The sequence below is a fragment of the Pleurodeles waltl genome, chromosome 3_1, assembly GCF_031143425.1.
Source record: "Pleurodeles waltl isolate 20211129_DDA chromosome 3_1, aPleWal1.hap1.20221129, whole genome shotgun sequence".
Classification (NCBI taxonomy): Eukaryota; Metazoa; Chordata; class Amphibia; order Caudata; family Salamandridae; genus Pleurodeles; species Pleurodeles waltl.
In genome coordinates this window covers 935881036-935902469 of record NC_090440.1, presented here as the reverse complement: position 1 = coordinate 935902469, position 21434 = coordinate 935881036, and positions in this window count along the sequence as shown.

The following is a 21434-nucleotide window of genomic DNA, read 5'->3' as shown; positions in this document are numbered from 1 at the left end:
TAGGGTTTTTCCAATGGGAGAGGCACAATTAGCTTCACTGTGGAAAACATACTCTCTGTCCCATCGGCTAGCGAGAATGCTGTGAGCATACACACCCACTTAAGATGAGCTTTGGAATGTTTTGTTTTGCTTAACAGTTATTTTCCTGTATGTTCCACGCTAGAAAAAACAGTCCACGTCCCCCATATCCTCTGAGAACCCCCCCCAAAGTGCCAGGGGCAAAGATCCCACTTGGGGGGTATAATGAATGCCTACAGACCTATCAATGAGGTCCTAAGTTTCTTCCTGGCCTGTTGTCAAGAAATCCTCAGTAACTACTGATGCAAGTAAAGTTGGTTTTAACTCCTTAGCTGCTGAGCCTTTTCCCACCCCAGTATTGAGAACGTGTTTTTTTTAATGTTTGAACACTTAACGCTTAACCCTCATAACTTTTTTCCACAAAAGGTATCTGGCCAAATTGGGACCCCTTTTCATACATTTTGCGGACTCCAGCAGTACCCTGAGTTTATGGATTCCCTTGGAGGATACAGGGAAAATAGCTAATATGTACCACATTTTAGTTTTTTGATAGAAAAATTGGACAAAAGTGCTGCTCAATAAACTGAATGCTTTTTTCCCTAAAAATGCCATCAACAAAAGATTTGTTTTATTTCGTTTGTCATCTTTCTAACATACAGGAACCACGGGGCTTCTAAAAGAAAATTATAGTTTTTATCACAGTGTTTGCATTTTTCTATTTGGTAATCTATTTTTTCTATTCTTTTCGGATTCAACCTATGTCCTGGTGAAACAGGTGTAAAACTCATGGATGAACTCGGAAACCTGTACGTTTCTGAAAACTAAACACAATTTTGAATTCAGCAAGGGGTTATTTATGTAGGTTTCTCATTGGTTACCTGCAGCATTGCTGGGGATGAAGGTACTGCTGGGATGGGAGGGTGAAAAGACCCTTTCCCAGAGGGGGTGCCTGTGAATATTGAAGATTTAATAACATTGTATAGAAATATGGAGGACAAAATATTGAAACCAAAATATCGATACCAGATAAACCATGATGGTCCGAGATAAAAAATTCTTAAAACATGCCCTGCATTCTGGAAATAAACACCCAGAACACAGGGGCACTATTTATGCTATTTCCAAGATGGACCTTTGCTTTTGGGGATTTTATTTAAGGCAATAACTTTACCAATATCATGCAGTCTTACCACCATTAATCATTAGGCCTGAAACATTGCATGCGCTGTAGCTTGAGAGAAATATTTTTCCTTAGGGTGGACCTAGAGCCCAGCCATTAATTACCAGTGGTTGGTTTCATCAGCATTCTCATTTTCTTGTTTCTCTTTGGTCAATGTGTGCTGGCTTCACTTACTCTTCTTGTATTTGTCCCCACAGTAAGCATGGCCCAAGCACTTGTGTCCTTCCACCGCTGATGCTTTCTGAACTATGTTTTTCTTTTTATTTAAGCACTCCTTATGAGTGCATAGATTTGCAGTCCGTCGTCCTATTTGCGTCTTTCCTGTCCCAACATCGCTCTCATACGAGTATGCTTTTGTTCCACTCTGCCCCTTGTTGCTTGCCCTGCCCTGCCCCCTCATGCCCCATGTTTTTGCTTGCCCCATCTGGCTCTCTTTGCTGTTGCTTGGCCCTTCCACCCCTCTGTCCTCTGTGTTGTCGCTTGCTTCTTCCTGCTGTCCATGTTGCCCCCGATCCACCCGCTATAAATAGAAAAATGCTATGAGGCTGCCAGCGCAGGACACATCACACTGCTTAAAAAAAAAAAAAAATGACAAAACTATTTGCAGTCTACTGCTCAGCAAGAAGAGGCAGAAAAGACTACCATGTCTGGCATTCTGTTGCCTATAAAAGGCTGGAGTCAACAAATGTTTCACACAGCGACTCAATCTGTCCCACCCCATTACAGGGCAGAGTCAAAAGTAGGTGCCTTATGTGGAGCTGACTAAGCAGCAACCCAGCAACCCTTTCAGAGAAACCAGCTTGCCAGAAATAATTCACTTTTATTTCTATCGCCCAGCTGCTGGAGAGAGCCACTTTAAAAAAAAGAAATCTTAGTTGTAGCAGCTGCAATCTGTGGTTAACCCGACAGTAAATTGTTTAAATTATTGCCCACACAGCATTTCATCCTTCTGAGGTCGACATTATAAATACCAATTACTTGGGTAGCAGAATCTGTGACACAGTACTGGTAGGCTACATCTCTTTGAGGGTCTGCTGTGTGTTATGTGAACCTTTATGTTCTTTCTTAAACCCAGCCAGTGTGATGCATTATTGAGTAGTGTTCCTCTATCACCAACTAAAGTCAATCAAGGATATATGGGCTTGGAAGGGTCTGATATGCAATTCTTAATGCTGACTTCAGTGTCCTCTCTATGCCTTGAATCATGGATGTCATTTAGGGATATCCAGGGGTCGCAGCTGCGACCCCTGGCTTGCACCTTGCACATAGCACTGCCTTTGCGACCCCTGGCAAAATCAGTGCCAAAGACATCTGGACAAGGGGCCAAGCCGCCAGGTCGCAAGCACCGGAGACAGGTGCAGGCCGGTGTGGACCAGTCAGAGGCAGTAGCCAACAGTGGCCACCTTCTGAATTTTTCTCTCTCCCAAGAGGAGCAACCATTGGTTACTCTCATCAGTGGCGGTGTCGCTTGGGCAGTCGTTAGGGGAGGCAGGACAGGTTAAGTAGCAGGTAAGGTTGCCTAAATTACACATCACTGCCTGGGTCCCCCTGACAATCGCTGATGCCTCCCTTTGCCTGCTTAAGCACTGGAGTGCTTCCTTTGAGGGTCGCCTTCCCGGGGCTTCTGATGCCCGTGCCATGTCGGAGCCCTAGTGGGGGGGGGGCATCCGGTGCTGGAGCAAAGGTGAAGTCAGGTGGGTGTGTGCTGATGTGAGCTGCATAGGAGAGCGGCAGCTTCCTTGGGGGAGCACGATGTTACTTGTCGGGTCTTGATGGTCAGCTTTGCGCAGTAGCAGTATTATAGCCGAAGAGGTCTAACTGAGGCACGATTATTGCATCTAAACTGTGCTCCAAGACTTAAGCCTGTGTGTACACATTTTAGTGCCCATGGCTGACTCGAAGATGCACTTTGGGGATCTGGGAAGAGCTAGGGTATAGTCTAATTTAATTGTACAGAGCGAACCAGGACTAAATAGGATGGTCCAGGAGCAGCCGAAGGGGAGCTTTGGGAGGGCTACTCAGCACCGCTCTGAACAAGAGCTGCAGGCAAGCAATGGGTTCTTACTGACCTCTCATTACTTTATGTGGCTATGCAGTATGAAGGGCCCCGTGGAGAGCAGAGATGCAGTCGAGTCTCTCCACGGGATCCTTCGAAACACAAAGGAGATGTAATGGTTAGTGATTGGGGGGCAAGCATGGGAGAGTTTTAGGGGAGGGGTATAAATAGTTAGGTAAGGGGAGGGATCGGCCTCTTCCACACTGGCTTATCGCGCTGCATGAAAGTTGGCTGTAGTAAGGTAGGGTAGGGAAAAACTTGGGGATGAGTGCCATGGCTTCAAGCCATGACATGGAAGTTGTCCGGGCCAAGCTTTGCTTCCTGGGCGAAGCGGGCGGGCAGACTTACTCAGACCTGGTGTGCTTGACCTGGCCTGGGTTGGCATGGTGCGCCATAAGTGAACATGGCGTGCAGCCTCTTGCCAATCGCTATCGGGTGGTACCAATAAAAGAAGATGGCGGGGCGGGATGCAGCATGTCCACCCCCTGAAGTGCTTGGCAGCTTCTGCGGGTCATGGTGGGAGTGAAGAGGGCCTGGGGAGAGGGGGGTAGGGCCCCAAGGGCACAGGCCGGCACAGGCACTGGCGGGCCCCCTTGTGCAGGGCCCCTTCTCTTTTGCAGACACAGATGGGGGAGAACCCCTTGCAAGGCCCAGGAGAGGGGGAACAGGCCCTGGATCTATCCTTTGGCAGGAGCAGGCAAGTGGACACGGGGACAGGCAAGGCCCCTGAGGCCAAAAAGTCCAGAGGCAAGTCCAAGCAGGTACCAGGGCAAGGGCAGGAGGTTGGGTCGCCTGGGGGTACCACAACATGCCGGAAGGAGACTGCCACAGAAGAGGGAGCCTTTGGGGACCAAGCAGAGACAAGGGAGGGGAGCCACAGGGTGACGGGACACAGCAGGCAGCGGGCACTGACTGGTCTGCAGTAGACATCGAGGCAAGGATAAAGGAATAATGCAGATTGATGGCCGAGAGTGAAGATAGGTGGGCCCAGTTCGTTGAGACGAGAGAGGCAGATAAAAAGGAAGTCAGGACGTGGAGGGGTAGGTGACACTGAGGATCCCGGGGCAGGTCAGGGCATTGGGTATGGGTACCAAATGAGAAGAAAAGGGGTGAGCAGGAGGCTAGTGCGGCCGGAGGGTCTAGCAGCGTGAGGGGCACAAGAGGCACAAGTGGCCAGGGGAGGCACTGAGAGTCGAGGCCAGCAGTTGAGGCTGGCAGAAAGGTGGCAAAGACAATAGGGCACAGAAGGGCCTCTGAACATTGGTCAGAAGCAATAGAGGGGTCTTCAGTGGCCTTCTCTACATTGCAGGATCGCACGAAGCGCATGCATGGCAGACGCCATGGGGGAAATGGAGTGGAGGTGTGAGGTTGTGAATGATGAGGGTGCTGAAGAGAAGAATGCAACGGAAGAAGAGGATGTGGTGGAGCTCGATTATCGTGATAACAGTGAGGAGTGGGATGATGGGGAGATCTGTTAAGCGGAGGTGAGCAGTGGCAAAGGGAGGGTAAAGGGGTGCAGGACGGCGCAACCCTCTCTTCATTTGATTTCTTACAGGTTACAAAGCCGGGTGAACGGGCACAGGAGTTTTCGCGCAAGGATGACCGCAGTCGCAGGACGTTTCGGGAGGCAGACACTCAGGAACGGGGGCTCAAAGGTAAGGGCTTGCGGTGACCTCCAGGGCAATTCAAGTGCACCTCATTGTAAGTCCATTGGGGTGGGGGACGAATCAATACCCGAGTTGCCTAGGGCAAGTACCGAGCAGGCAGGGAGCAAAAGTAAGGTATCTGATAAGGAGACGATGACCCCTGGAGGTGATGGGGAGAAAGTGATTGAGGGAGAGGCGGAGAGCGATGACAAGGAGGGAGGGGGCCATAAGGAGTGGCTCCCATATATGGGACTGGCGATGCCATTAGGTTCTCACATGGCCGAATAAAACGAAAGCTAGAATATGGAAGCACGAATATGTAGATGTGTTCAAGCTTCTTCACAGGGACATACAGGAGAAGGAAGGGTTTAAGGAGGAGGAGTGGGAACTGGCGCATAGGCGAAGAGTCCCAATAAACATGGATAACTGGACTTTTCTAGTTTACGCAAGCATTTATCACAAACAATATCCAGACAGGGACATTGCAATATTTAAATAAATGGACATATGGATGTTATCTGCAAGAGGCAGACGCATTTTGTGGGTTTTACATGGCTGAGCTATGACGAGGAGTTCAGGGCAAGTGTGAGCGTGACCCTGGAAAAGCCATGGGGTGACATAGATTCAGAATTGTGGATGCAGTGGACGGTGTTTTCACATTAGACTACATTGACGCACACCGCAAGTGGTTTGCCTGTCAAATATAAGCCTTTTGCACCACATCCCGCCCTGAGGGGGAAGGGGCCCTGCACAGCAATTACAGGTTCCCAGTTCAGGAGCCTGTTGGAACTTCCATAAAGGTTTTTGCTCAGTCACCCCTGTAAATTCAAACATGAGTGTTCGAAATGTGGGGGGAGACACCCAGTTTTTCTCTCGTCAGCCTGGCGGAGCAGTGGTGATGTATCGGGGGCAAAGGGGCGCATGGTGCTCCTGGGCCAAAGGGCTCGTACACCAATTAAGTTGGTTAAGTTACTGCCTTGGTTGAGCATGTACCCGAATACGGACATAGCGCGCAGATTGGAATGGGGTTTCAGAGAAGGTTTCTGGGTGGGATATCAAGGGCCGCGAGTTCGACGGTGGGTGGACAATTTGCAGTCAGCCAGGGAAATGCCAGAGGTGGTGGCTACAAAACTGAGTAAAGAGACGGAAGAAGGCAGAATTGCAGGCCCCTTTTACGAGTGGTCCATGGAGTATTTCATAATTTCACCCTTGGGTGTGGTGCCAAAAAAGAGCAAAGGGGAGTTTCATCTCATACACCATTTATCATGGCCGTAGGGGGTGTTGGTGAATAATTTATCGTGCCAGAAGATACACGAGTAGTGTACACGCCAGTTGATGATGCTATCTGGCTCATCCAAGGGTGTGACAGGGGATCAGAACTGCCAAAGTGTGACATCAAAGCGGCTGTTCGACTCTTGCCCATCCATCCTGAGGATTTCTCCTTGCTGGGGATGCAGCTAGAAGGGACCATATATGTGGACAGAGTTCTACCTATGGGTTGTGCTGTCTCCTGTGCCTTGTTTGAAGCCTTTAGTACATTCCTACAGTGGGTTTTCATGAAGGTGAGTGGACATCAGGCGATGTTGCACTATTTGGATGACTTCCTTTATGTGGGTACAGCAGGATCTGGGGCATGTGGCGCGGCTTTGTGGTGCTTTGAACATCTAGCACTGGAGGTAGGGGTTCCTTTGGCTCCAGAAAAGACTGAGGGTCCAAGCTGTGTACTAACTTTCTTGGGCATTGAACTCAACAGGGTTGCACTTATGGCACGACTGCCGGCAGAGAAGGTGGAAGAAATCCTGATTTTCCTTCGCCACTTCCGGCTGCTACATAAGAACAAATTACAGATGGCTCAACAGCTAGTGAGGTTTCTCAATTTTGCATGCAGGGTGGTTTGCGGTGGCAGGCCATTTTGCCGGTGCATGGGACTGGCGATATCGGGTGCATCCCTTCCTCATCACAGGATTCAGATGTCAGTGGGATTGAGAGAGGACATGAGGGTCTGGGAGATTTTCCTAGCACAGTTTAATAGAGTCTCAATGGTTTTTCAGGAGGAGGACACTGTCTGGCAGGTACAGATATTCTCAGATGCGTTGAAATCCTCTGGCTCTGGCCTACTCTGGGATGGTCGGTGGTGCATGGAGGCGTGGCCAGAAAAGCGGTTGACACAGGACAGGAATATTGCTTTCTTGGAATTTTTTCCGCTGCTTGTGGCACTGGCATTGTGGGGGGAGGAACTTGCGGACAGGACCGTAAACTTTCACATGGACAACTTTACAGTGGTGGATTTGGTGAATTGACAGAGGGCAAGGGATCTCAAGGTACTGCGGCTGCTGAGGCGTTTTATGGTTTGATGTTTAACTTTAAATAGCATTTTCAAAGCAGCACACATTCCAGAGGTCAACAATTCTATTGCGGATTACCTGTCTCATTCACAGTGGCAACAGTTCTGCAGTTTGACACCAGGCGCAGAGGAGCACAAGACAGCGGTCCCAGCAGATAATTGGGTCTGGGGGGGCCGTGATGCGCATTAGGCTTATGGAGACGTCTCTAGCGGAATCAACTCAGAAGAGTTCTTACCTTGCATGATTGGAATTCCAGTGTTTTGAGGGGTTTGAAGGGCAATATTGGTTACAGGATCGTGGTGCACTTGAGACACAAGTGTTGCATTTTGTATTGTGTTTGATTAATAAAGGCTTGTCGCCAGCCACAATTGGAGGAAAGTTGGCAGGTGTGTCTTTTTATGGAAAGTTTTTTTTGGTTGTGATCCAGCGAAGGATGACATTTTGGGAAAAATGTTGAAAGGGTGGGGGAAAGAAAGGATGGGGTTAGGTGCTGTAGTGAGGGAGGCTATTACATTTGACTTGCTTCTGGAGCCATTGCACGTGCTGCTGATTTGTTGTATGGATGCACAGGAAGGGGCCCTTTTTTTGGTTGTGCATGATATGGATGTTTTTGAGGGCTTTCTGTGTGTCTGAATTGTTGGGGGTGGGGAAGGTGGTTGGTGTGAAGCGGGGAGAGGTGTGTCTACAGGGGGAACTTTTGGGCATCTGGCTGCAAAGGTCCAAAACGGATCAACTGGGCCGGGAGAAATGGGTGTGGCTGTGCAAAGGAGGTGATGCTGCAGAATGCCCGGTGGAGAATGGGACAGTTTCAGGACACAAATGGTGCCAGGTGTCGGGGGTCTGTTTTGTCATGCGATTGGCAAGAACTTTACACTATTTCAGTTGTTGTCAGTTTTGTGGATGGCATTGTGATGGATTGGGGGCAAGCGGGTCAATTTGGTACACATTAATTCAGGATTGGGGCAGCAATGGCAGCAGCCCGGCGAGGTTGGGAATGGGCACAGCTTAGGCACTTTGGGAGGTGGCGTTCAACATGCTAAGAGCGGTATGTGATGTCCTGCTTTTGTCTTTGAGTTTTTGGGCAAGGGAAGGATGAGCAAGTCATAATGAGAAGTGGGGGGTTGTTTTCACCGCCTGAAATTAGTTTTCTTTGCTGGTTGTGTGAGCGGACTGGCAAGATTGAATGTGGCCACATGGCTGGTCGGGCATTCCTTTATACACTAGGCAGCAAAATACGCAGAGAAACAAATCCATGGACGTTCGCTTAGAATTCCGAGTAGTTGTCATGAGGTTTTGTGGTGGGGAAGAGCAGCCTGAGGTGGGGCAATTTGGTTCAGTTTCTAACATCTTTGCTGCCGAATTGAGGTTGTCCTGATGTTTTGGTAGTGCACCTGGGGGAGAATGATCTGGTGCATCTCTCTGGGCTCACTCTACTGCAACACATGCAACGAGATATGGCGTTGCTGCGACAAAAAATGCTTGAGACTTGCCTGGTATGGACTGAATTTGTGCCCCAGAGAAAATGGAGAGGGGCAATGAAGCATGGGGAGAGTGATAGGGCTCGGAGAAAGCTCAATCGGGCAATGCAGGTTTTTTGTTGGGCTCATGATTTAAAAGTTTTGTCTCATGAAGGGTTAAGGAGGAGGAAGCGGTACTCTTCGGAGTTGACAGAGTGCAACTGTTGGAGATGGGCAATGCATACTATATCATGGAATTGTGTTTTTTGCTGAGGGATTTGTAGGGTGAGAAAGCATGGCTGAGAGAGCCAATTTAGTGGTGTTGCAGTGTTGCAGTGGTTTCACTGGTGGGGCTGTAAAACGCCCCAAAAGGTTTTTGCTGGGTGGCAGTAGATGGGGAGGGTGGAGAGTCAGATGCAGGCCTGGCCACCTTTCCAGGGGGAAGTAGAAGCAAGTGAAGGATGACAGCCTGGGAGATGCACGAATGAGACAGGGGATAAAAGGAGAATGCGGATGGTAGGTGAATGAAAGTGGAGGATAGGTGAATAGAGGCAAAAGTGGGGAAATGAAGTGGAAACTGAAAGATGGGGGGGCGTGGTCAAAAGGGGTGGCACAGGAAATTTGATAAAGTTGAAGTTTCAAAGTGATGTAAATGTTTGTCATCAATAGCAATCCTGTTGTAATAAATAGCCTTATACACTATTCGAGAGTGTGACGATGATTATGTCAGAAACGGAGTCATAGACTTCGAAGTGCGCTTCTGAAATCAAGGGACAAACCTGAATTATGCTCGGGGTTTACAAGACAGTTGGCTGGCTGGACAGACGGGTGAAAGGTTTGGCTTGGCATGTCAATGGATAGACGGATTTGATATGGAGCCGGTGGTACAGCTAAAAAGATGTGTGCAGTATGTAGATAGATTATTAGAATAGTGGAAAGTCAGACGGATAGGATACAAGGTATTTAGACAGACAGTCAAATGGACGGTCAAATGGACAACAACCTGCGGAGAGACAGAAAGGGCCGTTCTTAGATATATACCTGTATTAAAGCATGTAGATACAGAAAACAAGACGAGCGAGGAAGCCGAGCGCATAGTAAAAATGCAGAGAAAGGCACAAAAGCATTAGCATCAACGCAGTGACAAGCCTGCCTTAAACCAATAATTTCAAATATAGCCTCTCTCACCTCCACATAGTCCCTGTGCACCCCCTTCATCAACAAATTAAACACATAATATGACTGAGACGACGGGGTTTTTACCCCTACCAGTGGCTGCCCCAGCCCTCAACCCCTCTACATGAAGCTCTTTGTCAAGGCACAGTCGGGACTAAGCCATGTTGTCTACAGGGAGTGAGCTTCACTGATAGTGCACAAGGATGTTTTTCTACGTTGATTGCCATGTACAGGGCTTTAAGTAGGCCGGTGTTACCAGGTCTCAGATGCAACAGTAAGTAGAAATTTTGAAGTGGGTCCCTCTTGGGTCCTTCATTCATGCCCCTTGCAGGTAAACATAATGCTTGAATTCCCAAAATCCTCTCTAGAAATCCTTGGAGTAATCCATAGCTGCAATACAGATCTTATTTACATTACATTTTAAATTTGTCCTGCATTCTCTAAGAGTATTCTTTTTGCATATGTTGTGTTTCTATACTTTTGTCATGCAGCTTCTGGCGCTAGTCTGAGGTAATTGCTGTAAGAGGCTGGGGGTTGTTTCTGGCACTGCTCTGAGGCAGTGCTTAATTTGTGCTTGTTGTTTCTAATGCGGGCACCAGCACTTATTTTGGAGGGTCGCCACTTATTTTCCTGCCTCAAGCATTTACGGGGAGCAAAGACACATATAGGAAAGACAGCGGAAGAGAAAAATTAAAAAGAGTCACAATGGGAGAAAGCAGAAAGCTGCAAGTGTGAGCTGAAGGGGCAGGGAGTGCCTGTAAATGGATTAAGGTGGCCCGAGATGGCTTCAGGATTACACTGCCTCAGTATTTCATGTTTGCACATTTGATTGCAGAAGCCGCATGTTTAAGAGGAAGGCTTTGGGCATCGGCACGTTTATTTACAAATTAAACACTGCTTTGAGGTAAGTACTCCACGGGGCTGGGGATTGTTTCTGGTGCTGTGCCGATGTTATTGCTCGAAGGGTTTGGGGTTGTTTCTGGCGCTGCTCTGAGGTTGCTGCTCCAAGGAGCTAGGGTTGTAACTGCCTGCTCTCTCTGCACATGCCTGGTCTGCTGGTGTTAAGTATTGTCATTCTCACATCCCCCTAATATTATCGAATATGGATACCCCGTTGTGGGGGCAGGGCAGAGACAGTCACATCTGGTTCCTTCTGTCAGACTCCATCAGTTGATTATTCCCGATTAATACTTAAAGAGCTCAAAAGGAAAACATTCAGCATAAATGGAAGTGGCTTTGTTAGAAATGCTATCTAGTTCCATGTATTTCGAACCCCGATGAACTGAATTGGTCAATCACAGCACTAATAATACAATTAATGCCGGCAAGGTTTTTTTAAATACTCACACTTCAACCTTTTATTACGCTTATCTCATTGTGAGGGCCAGTTAGACGTATGACACCAGAATGGCTTTCCTGTTGACCATGAGCCTAATCTTGATTCGCACAATTGGAGGAGGTAGTCAACCAGACCTAGGGCCAACCTAAAGGGAATTTATTTGGCCTCAACATACTAAAGACGAGTTCCTTAGCGTTCGTATGGACCCTGGCCTTAAAACAAACCACTGTTCAAACCGCAGTTCAAACTGTAGGTCAGTTAAGGCCAAAAGCGTGGGTCCAACTTTTTGAGAGTTTTGTTAGGGAGCACCTTTTTATGAAGTGGTATGTCTCTTTGCAGTTTTGTTCTGGAAGGTTGCAACTCAAACTTGAGGGAAGTTCATTAACTTTTTCAAGGAGCTTACAGCTGTTAATATGAGAACTATTATAACTGCTGAAACGGGGGAGGGGAGCAGAGCCTTGAGGAGGGATCTCAGCAGCCTTCAAGGGCCGCAGGACTCTGAGGCAGGAGCATCTGTTCTTAAGATTATATGCTCCTCCATAGCTCGACGAAGCCTATGTCAATTTCAGGTAACAGCCTTAATAAAATGTAATGCTCAAGCATTGATGAGGCAGACTCCTTACGACATGGATCCGTTTTTCAGTCACACCAGCTCACTGTGGACCTCCTTTAAGAGTCGGAGGATACATCATTCAAATTCACACCTAGTGTAATTTTTACATCACACACCGTTTAATCTGATACTGCCGCACCCCTCCATATCGGACTTATCATGGTCCTGAGATAATTCTGGAAACCAATACCAAAACGTATCCTTGGATTTGTCCATAAGAGACTTAATTTCATTCATGGTCTTCCTATCAATTGTTAAAAAGCCTTGATAAAGTCGCGAACAACGAAACACGTGTCGTCTGTCTATGCATTGAATAGTATAGTAGTGTATCGACTCAATTTGTGACCATGATGACTTTATACCTGCTGTGAACGGATATATGATTCACTTGGAAGAATAAAAGAACATCATTATGAACATGTGGATGTGCCATGGTTCCTTTTTCTCCTTGTAATTTTTATGATGACCTTCCTAGGCTCAGATTGAACGAGTACATGGTCACTTCAGGTCGGAGAACTCGATATGCACACAAAGGGTCGCTTACATATATTACAGGCATATATATGGGATAGCGTGAACTCTTGGGAAGAAGGTGTTTGTTGGTGAAAGATTATAACACTTATCAAACTTCACAGTGTCACAGCAGAGCCCTTGATTAACTTTGTGTCCTGTTGGGGGTTTTCAAAGTGTCGGACAAATACGGTTGCAACGCAGCAGGGGTTTGGTAGTAGTTGCGATGTTACCAATTCACTGGTAGAACATGAGTGCAACTGAGGAATCTAGGAGGGGCGATCGGTTAGCCTCAGGGGTCCGTGGACCACAAATGCCGGCAGATACAGCTGCCGGTGACGGCTGCACTTGTAGTAAAAGCTACATATGTCACTGGCTATCATCCCGAGCTGTGGATTTTGTAAGAATTTTGGTACTGACCACATGAGGACACGTGTACATGTGTTGTTTAAACATACGCTTGTCAGTCTTGGTAGACTGGGCTACACAAAGGAGAGCTACTTATGGGTGGCTCGAGGGCTGCTAATTACTTACGAGCCACTCCTGAGAGACACCTGGTCGAGAATCATTGTTAACATTCATTAAGTTCACCCATCATTAGGAGGGGGAGTGGGTAGTTCCCGAGAGAATGGAGCTTCAACTGTGGCAGGAAAGGGGAGTGGAAAAGCCTAAGTCAGAAGGTCCTCATGCTACCTAACATCATGTAACTGCAATCGACTCGCAATGCTTTTATATGACTAATTATATTTATTTTATCTCCTCTCAAATCTGATCATTAGGTCACATGGCTACAGCCAGTGCATGGATCCTTGGTCATGCCTCCAAGTGGCCTTCGAAGTCAACTTCTGCCCAGAACTGGTTTAACAGACAGGCCAGAAAAGCAAAAAGTCTCTTCTACTGGGATGTGAAGGGAGGTCTTTGTTGGGATGGGCTATGCAGGCTTGCCCAGGAGGTCACACACAGGGAGCTACAGCCTCCAGCAGTCATCACCCTCCACATGGGTGGCAATGGTTTTTAGCAATTTTTAGAGGACATTCCTGACGGCTGAACTACGTAGTGTACTAGCTCCACCACTGCATGGTCTCAGGCCGTCCTATGGAGTTTTTATAGGTGGGGCCTGTCCTCTGCAGGCTCAAATAAGATGGTCAGACCAATTGAAGTTGGAAAAGTTGTCCTTGCACAGGGATGAAGTTCATTGATTAGCCATGGGGGCAACAAGTTTGGTAGGAAAACCGTGATGGCATCAGCTGCATGGTAGTTCTCGCAGAACTAAGTAACAGAATCGGTTGGTCAGGAAACCACCCAGGCCTGTGGCAGAGGAGGAGTCATGTCAGGAGCTGTTATGGATGCAAATGTTTGTCAAACTATGGGCAGCTTTGAACGAGGCAAGACAACTATGGCTGGGATGGCAGCCATAGGAAGCCCACCTACCTATAAGTAGGCCCATTGATAAATTTATTAATTTGTCATGTACAACTTGGTTTCTGATGATGTTAACTTGGTACGTATTTAAATTATATAAATACATATACAAATTAATAAAGGTTGGATTCTTTTATTTCTTTTTTTTAAAAAAAAGAATGAGCTCGTGTTCCCCTAACGGTTCATTAAGGGAACAGCTGTGCTACCTTATGTTGAAAAACATTCGGGGAATTTCCCTTGCTGCAGGGTTGCCCACCTGCATTGGCCCGGCCTCGCTTACAGTTAGGTTGCTGTCTGTTTTTTGCATACTTAGTAGACAGTTGTTATTCTAACAAATTCCCGCATCCTCCTCTTTTAGATCGAGGAACAGTGGGTATTTCCGTCCTCAATTGAGCAGAAGAAAAATTCAAATGTTCAATGACCCCAAACTCGCTAGACACTTTTTTCAATACTTCACTATGCAAATAACGTTTTTGGCCTTGGGCTGTTTAGGTTGAGTAAGCCCAACTCGAGGCATAACATACAAAATAAATGAGATGTTAATAAACAAACTTGTTTTATATTCTGGACATAATCAGGTTTTGAAGGTTATTAATCATCGTGAAAGTTATAATCAACAGGATTTTTTGGGAAAACATAACAGAACAATCGCTTGCAAGATACCGCAGCACCTTTACCCTGGCTGCTGAGGTTTGGAGTTTTCTGAATGTCGGTTTTTCCAATCGTGGCCTGAACTCGGCCTTCTCTCTTTCTGAAGTAGGTAAATTGAGTCCAATTAAACTTGGTAACAGTTACGTTCAGTTACGTGTTTACCAATGGTAATCCGTAATTGTAATGAATTTCTAAAATGAAAAAGATGGTCTTAAGAAAACAGACTGATGCAACTTCGTTTTCAGAGAAAAGTTGCTTGCAATGACGAGATACCCTTTCCACAAAATTATGCTTCGGGGTAATAGATATGTGTTACTTTTAAAGGGCAGCCTAATGAACAGGTAAGAAGGGAATATAAAGCGGATATACAAGATAGGGGAGGTTTTCGTCAAAGAAAGGGGTAAATTAATAGAGGGAACAAATGGATAATAACAAAAGGGAGTAAAGCAGGAAAGAAATTAAGAAATTAAGTAAAGCACGAGTGTGAGTGAGAGGTTTATAAAAAGGAAGTAAAGTGAAAGGGGACTTAAGGGATTTGAGAAAAGGAGTAAAGTGTGTGAGAGTAAGCGAGGATCATAAAAAAGGGACTGCAGCTGGAAGGGAAGCAAAGAGTTTGAAATAGGCGAAAAGTGGGATAGTGAGGTTTGTAAAAATGGTAGGAGGAGGGGTAAAGGGTTTGAAAGAAAAAATCGAGAGCGGGAGTAAAGGGTTTGCTAAAAGAGGTCAAAGTGGGAATGGCAATAAGCAGTATGTAAAAAAGGGAGTGAATCAGGAGGAGTAGTAAATGGGTTCGTCAAAAACAGGAATAAAGCAGTGTTGTTTTAAGGATCTTTGGGGCCCTAGGCAAGACATATTTTGGGGGCCCCTGTTTTAACACCTTTTAGTTTTGTTTCCCATTATTGTGCTATTTGTAGCCCGCATGATGCCAAAAAAACTTTCAGAAACAGGTTTCACACAGAAACAGTTGAAAAACGTCTTCCCAACAGCCCTAAAAATCATTAAGATGATGCTGGGCAAAGAGACGACGTGAGGTTCTGTTAAAGATTAGACAAAGGCGAGCTAGAGAGAGATAAAGTTTACATTTCTAGAGGGGCTCTTGGAAGATGAGATGAGGGCCCTTGGGAATTGCCCAGGGCAATTGCCTACGTTGCCCATGCCTTAATATGTCTTTGGAATAAAGTGGAAAGGGAAAAGAGGTTGTAAAAAAACTGTAGTAAAGTGGGAGTGGGAGTATTACAAAGGGCATAGAATGTGGGATAGACTATGGTAAAAAGAAAAGAAGCAGGATTAACCCCTTCGCTGCCAGGCCTTTTCCTCCTCCCACCCAGCACCTAGAAAAACCTAGCAAACCTGTACATTTTTGAAAACTAGAAACCCAGGGAAATCCAGGATAGGGTGACTTGTGGGACGCACACAAGGTTCTGTCACCGAGAATCCTTTGCAAACCTCAAAATGTATCTAAAAACACATTTTCCTCACATTTCTGTGATTGAAAGTTCTGGAAACTGTGGGGAGCCAGATAATTCCTTCCACCTGGCATTCCCCAAGGTCTCCCAATAAAAATGGTAGCTCACTTGTGTGGGTAGACCCAGGTCCATGTGACAGGAAACAGCCCAAAACACAAGTATGCAGCACACTTTCCCACCGAAAACTGACCCTCTTTTTTCCAATATGGGTATGCTCTAGATTTTGGACCCTATCTCAGCCAGAAGCTATGCAATCCAACCTCTACATATTTGAAAACTAGACACCTAGGGGAATCCAGGAGGGTGTGACTTCTGTGGATTCCACTATGTTTTCTTACCCACAATGCCATGCAAACCTCACACTTTTCCTGAAATCACATATTTTCCTTACATTTTTTGTGATGGAAACTTCCGGAATGTGCAGGAATCCACAAAATTGCTACCACCCAGCATTGCCCCACCTGTGTCTATGGAAATGCTGCCCCACCGGTGTGGCTGGGCCAGCAGAGCTTGGTTAATTCCCAAAATCATCCCATTTGCAATGGTGGGAAAAATTGATGTTCAAAGAGCCAAATAATTCAGAATCAAGTGCTTGCACCCAATCCCAGATTTCATACTGGCTTCAGAATAAAGATTCACACTTCCAGGGGGGCTACTATCCATCTTTAGCCACATCTCTGTCTGTAAAAGCATCATGTATAAGGGATCAGATATGGACATGCTTACCTGCTTGAATCACCGCTCCAGGAAGGTGGTGCATAAGACTGCCGTAAGCAGTGATGTATTAGACCTGGCATCCTAGATATGGTTGCCCATAACTTTTTGCACTATGACCTCCTGTTTTGCTGACCTTGTTTTTGCTGGCTTTAGGATTCAGTGCACTTTACCACTGTTAATCAGTGGTAAAGTGCATGTGCTCTGTGCTTAAAACTTGGTACACAGGGTAAACAGGGTGCATACATCGGCCAAATAGAAACCCAAATTCTAATATTGGTGATCAGCGGTGAGGATAGGACTCATGTTTGTGCAGTGCCTTACAGTAATTTGCTGTACACTACCACTCCATTGCTAAGACAAATTCAAATAATTTTTCTTGATTGGCATTTCCCCCCTACCTTACCTAATTGACACTCTTAAATCTTCTGTTCTCCCTGTGTGGCATATCTGCAGTTTCCTAACATCATGTCTCCAAGTGGAGGGTCTACATCTGCACCTCCACCTTCAAAAATGGATTTTGAGCTGGCCAAACATAAAAGCTACTCTGTGGTCCAGCTCAAGAATTTCTGAAAAGGTTTTGAGCTTTCTACTACAGAATCGAATCCACTAGGAAGGTGGTGCTGCAAAAGGCACTGAGGGCCTGGATAGAAGCTAGTGACTACACACCTCTGACCACAGAGGAGGAGGAGGAGATACTGGAAGAGGATGAGGGGCTGGACCAAGATTCACTGGAGAAGGTGGGGGTGTCAATGGGATAGGAGGCCAATGTTCTGCCAGTAGTAGTCATTCCCACCTGGGAAGGGAGGAGTGTATCATCCAGAGGCCTGTCCCCAGAAGAGCTGGAGGAAAGGAGGGAAGAGAGAAAATTAAGATAGGAGCTGGCTTATCCCAAACTGGAGAAGGAAAACACTTTAGAAGAGAAGAACAAAATGGCCCTGTAAGAGAGACTCACTTTGGAGCTTTTGGCTTATGAGAGGAGTCTAAAGGAATTGGCCCTAAAAGCTAAGCAAATAGAGTCCAGTGGTGGCAGCAGTTCTTCAGTGCCCTCTGACAAAAAGGTCCTCATTCCAAAGAGTTTGTGTCTGGCATTTGGCGGAAAAAACACAGGTGAGAAGCCTCACTTTACAAATACTGATTGATTGTTTGATTGAGATGGTTTGAGGATTTTGAAATTGCCCTATGGATGCACAAGGCCACTGAGGAGAGTTGGGGAGCTACTCTGTGGAGGCATATCCCTAGTGAGGGAAGGGACACTCTACTGACCCTAGAAGGGAGTGACAGGATGAGGTACAACCCTCCAACCCCCCATGTAAGGAGGCCTAATCAAGAAAATTAGTTTACCCCAGAGAAGTACAGACAGAAGTTCAGGGACAGTCAGAAGGTATACGAACAGACCTTGGTTGATTGTGTTAATTTCTTTTGCAAGGCACTGGATGTTTGGGTGAAGGGCTGTGAGGTAAGTGATTACCTCGGGCTGAGTAATTTTTTTGCAAAAGTCTGTCTTTCATTTCCAGATCTGCACTGACACCCTGTTGATACTAAGTTCCATGACCCCAGGGAGCTTGCTAAGGAGGAGGACCGCTGGCTCAGCACCAGGGTCCACAAAAAGGTATCTGGAGGGGTTCACTGTAAGGGTGAGTAGAATCCTCACCAGCAGAAGGTGGGGGAGCAAAAATAAAAGCAAGCAGTTCTGTAAAGGGCCCCAGAATAGTACTTCAGGTCATCCCCCTACTAAGAAGAAAAATAAATGGTTCCCTGACAGTAAGTCTGAAGGGAAGGCATCCCCTAAGCTTTATGAATGTCAGCAGGAAGGATACTACAAGCGGGGATGCCAAGTGCCCAAAGCAGGCACATCCTACCACAGGTAAGCAGTCACTTAGGCTGGCAGAGTAGCACTTGGAGAGGAGATTGTCCCAGATAAATTAGGGGACAGAGTATGGGTTACATTAGTGTCCCTGGGGAATGGAGAGATAGTGTACAGAGCCCACATGCCTGATTATAGTAGGAAGTATAAACAGTAGATCACCTCCAATATGCAGAGGATGGAGGCTATGAGAGATACTGGAGCCAGTATGACAACCATCTGGTGTCACCTGGCATCTTCAGAGCAGGTAGTCACTAATGTCTAGTGTGTTACACCAAGTTGTTGCTGTTGACAACTGTGAGAGCCACTACTCAGTGACTCTTGTTCCCTTTGAATGGGGGGAGAGGGGTCTCAGGTTCCGTAAGGATAGCTCTGAGTTGGTTCATGCCTGTGGATTGTCTGCTGGTAAAGACTTGGAGCATACTGCCTGAAAGGAGGTGGAGCTCAGGACACACTTGGAGATATTGGGGTTGTCTGAGTGGGTATTCCTGATCACATGGTCCATGTGAGCCCGACAGGTCACTCAGAAAGACCTGGAGCTAGAAAACTGTCCCAGGTCTTGACAAAAATAGGTGGAGCAAGAGACGCGGGAAACCTATTCCTGAAACTCCCATGGTCTCGGTGGAGGCTGACCCTGAGGGGGATGCCCCAGAGTCTACAGAGGATGAGGTTGATGAACTGGGGAACCTGCCTCAGCTGTCCAACTGACAGCAGGAAGGGAGTCCCACCAGGGAGGAGTTCTGCAAGGGGCAGAGAGAATACCCTTCTCTTGCTGATCTTTGGCAGTAGGCTGAGACTAGGCAGCTGGTGGCACCTCTGGCAAACACCTGATTTACTCGGAGAATGGTTTCCTGTATAGTGAGCCTAAAGTTGCTGAGCCTGGTGCATTCCATGTGTTGGTGGTCCCCCCAGTGCACAGGACCTTCTTAGTGGGTCTAGCTGATTATGTGCCACTACCAGGTCACTTGGGGCAAGACAAGACCTTTAACAGGCTTGTCATCCACTTTTATTGGCCTCAAATGAGGAGGGCCTGAGATGCATACTGTAGGTCCTACCTGCCAAGTGAGTGGTAAGACAGAGCGGAAGTGCAAAGCCCCCCTACAACCTTTTCCTGTCATTGGCGTCCCCTTTGAAAGGGTGGGCTTCAACATTCAAGTTAGCCATGGGCAACATATTCATTCTCGTCTTGATGGACCATGCCACCCAGTACCCAGAAGATAACACTCTGAGGTCAAAGACTGCACCCACAGTGGTCATGGCATTGATGGGAATCTTTACCCACATGAGTTTTCCCAAGGAGATGGTATCTGACCGGGGTACCAACTTCATGTCAGGATACATGAAGGCCATGTGAAGGGAGTGTGGGGTAACTTACAAGTTCTCCACTCCTCATCCCTCCCAAACCAACAGGTTAGTTGAAAGATTCAACCAAACTTTAAAAGGCATAATTATGAGTCTACCAGAACCCATGGGGCGTACGTGAAACATCCTCGTGTCATGTCTTTTGTTTGCCTACAGGGAGGTACCACAGAAGGGGGTTGGTTTCGGCCTCTTTAAACTTCTTTAAGGGCACCATGTGAGAGGGCTTTTCAGTTTGGTGAAGGAGGACTGGGAGCATGCTCCCTGGATAGTCCCCCAGGACGTGTCCAGCTACATGCTGACCCTCTGCAACCAAACTGAAGGCTTCTGGAAGCTCACCCAGAAGAACCTGGAAGCCAGCCAGGAGGACATGAAATGCGTGTATGACCAGAATGCCACTCTGGTTGAGTTTCAGCCTAGCCAAAAAGTATGGGTGATGAATCCATGGAGCCCCGGGCTGTGCAAGACTAGTGGTCTGGGCCATATGAAGTGTAGGAGCACAAGAGTGATGTCATCTACCTGGTTGGCCCCAACATTCCTAAGAACCCTTTGAGGGTTTTGCATGTTAATCACCTCAAGCCCCACTTTGAGAGGTTCAAGCTTACCATGCTCCTTGCTACATATATTGGGGTGGAAGAGGACAGTGAGCTTCTCCCCGCCCTCCTGTATTCCAAAGAGCAGGATGGGTCAGTGGAGTGTGTCAGCTTCTCCCTTATACTGACCCTGACCATCAGAGTGACTGCCGCCAGTTGCTTGGGCAGGTTGCCTCTCTATTCTACCTTACCAAGAGCTCACTATATGGTGTACCCATGATACTGATACTGGGGACAGCACACCTGTGAAAAACAAGATTTACAGACTGTTTGATAAGGTGAGAGCCAGAATCAAAAAGGAGTTCTCCAAGATGTTGGCATTAGCGGTAATTGAGACCTCAAACAGCCCTTAGTCAAGCCTAGTGGCGTTGGTCCTCAATGCTGCACCTCCAGGTGTCACACCTGAACGTAGGTTCAGTGTGGACTACCGTATGCTCAATACAATCACCTAGACTCATGCACATCACACCCCTGAGCTGATGAGCTCGTAGATCGGTTTGGTGCTGCCAAGTTCCTCAGATTGTTTCACTTAAAGTCCGGGTATTGGCAGATTGCTTTGACTGAGGGGGCTTAAGAGAAGTTTGCATTCTCTACACCAGAAGAGCACTTCCAGTTCCAGGTCATAACCTTTGGGCTGAAGAATGTCCCTGCCACCTTCCAGAGGTTAGTAAACCAGGTCCTAGCTGGATTGGAGAGCTTCAGTACTGCCTACCTAGATGGCATTGCAGTCTTCAGTTCTAACTGGGAGGACGACCTGTGCCACCTCATGGAAGTGCTTCAGTCCAGTCAGTGTCAGATAGGCCAGAGTTCATTGGTCTACTTGGATCACTATTCCCTACTATTCCCAGCCCTGTTTAAAATAATGTAAGTCAGCATCACCACCTTCTTTACAGACCCAAAGGATGCCTGGGACTGGGCTAGACTACCATCATGGAGAAAAACCACACCCACACAGCAAGCTGGCATTGTCCCATCACGCTCTTGAAAGAGGGAACAGGGGAAATCTTGTCCAAAATCTTCAC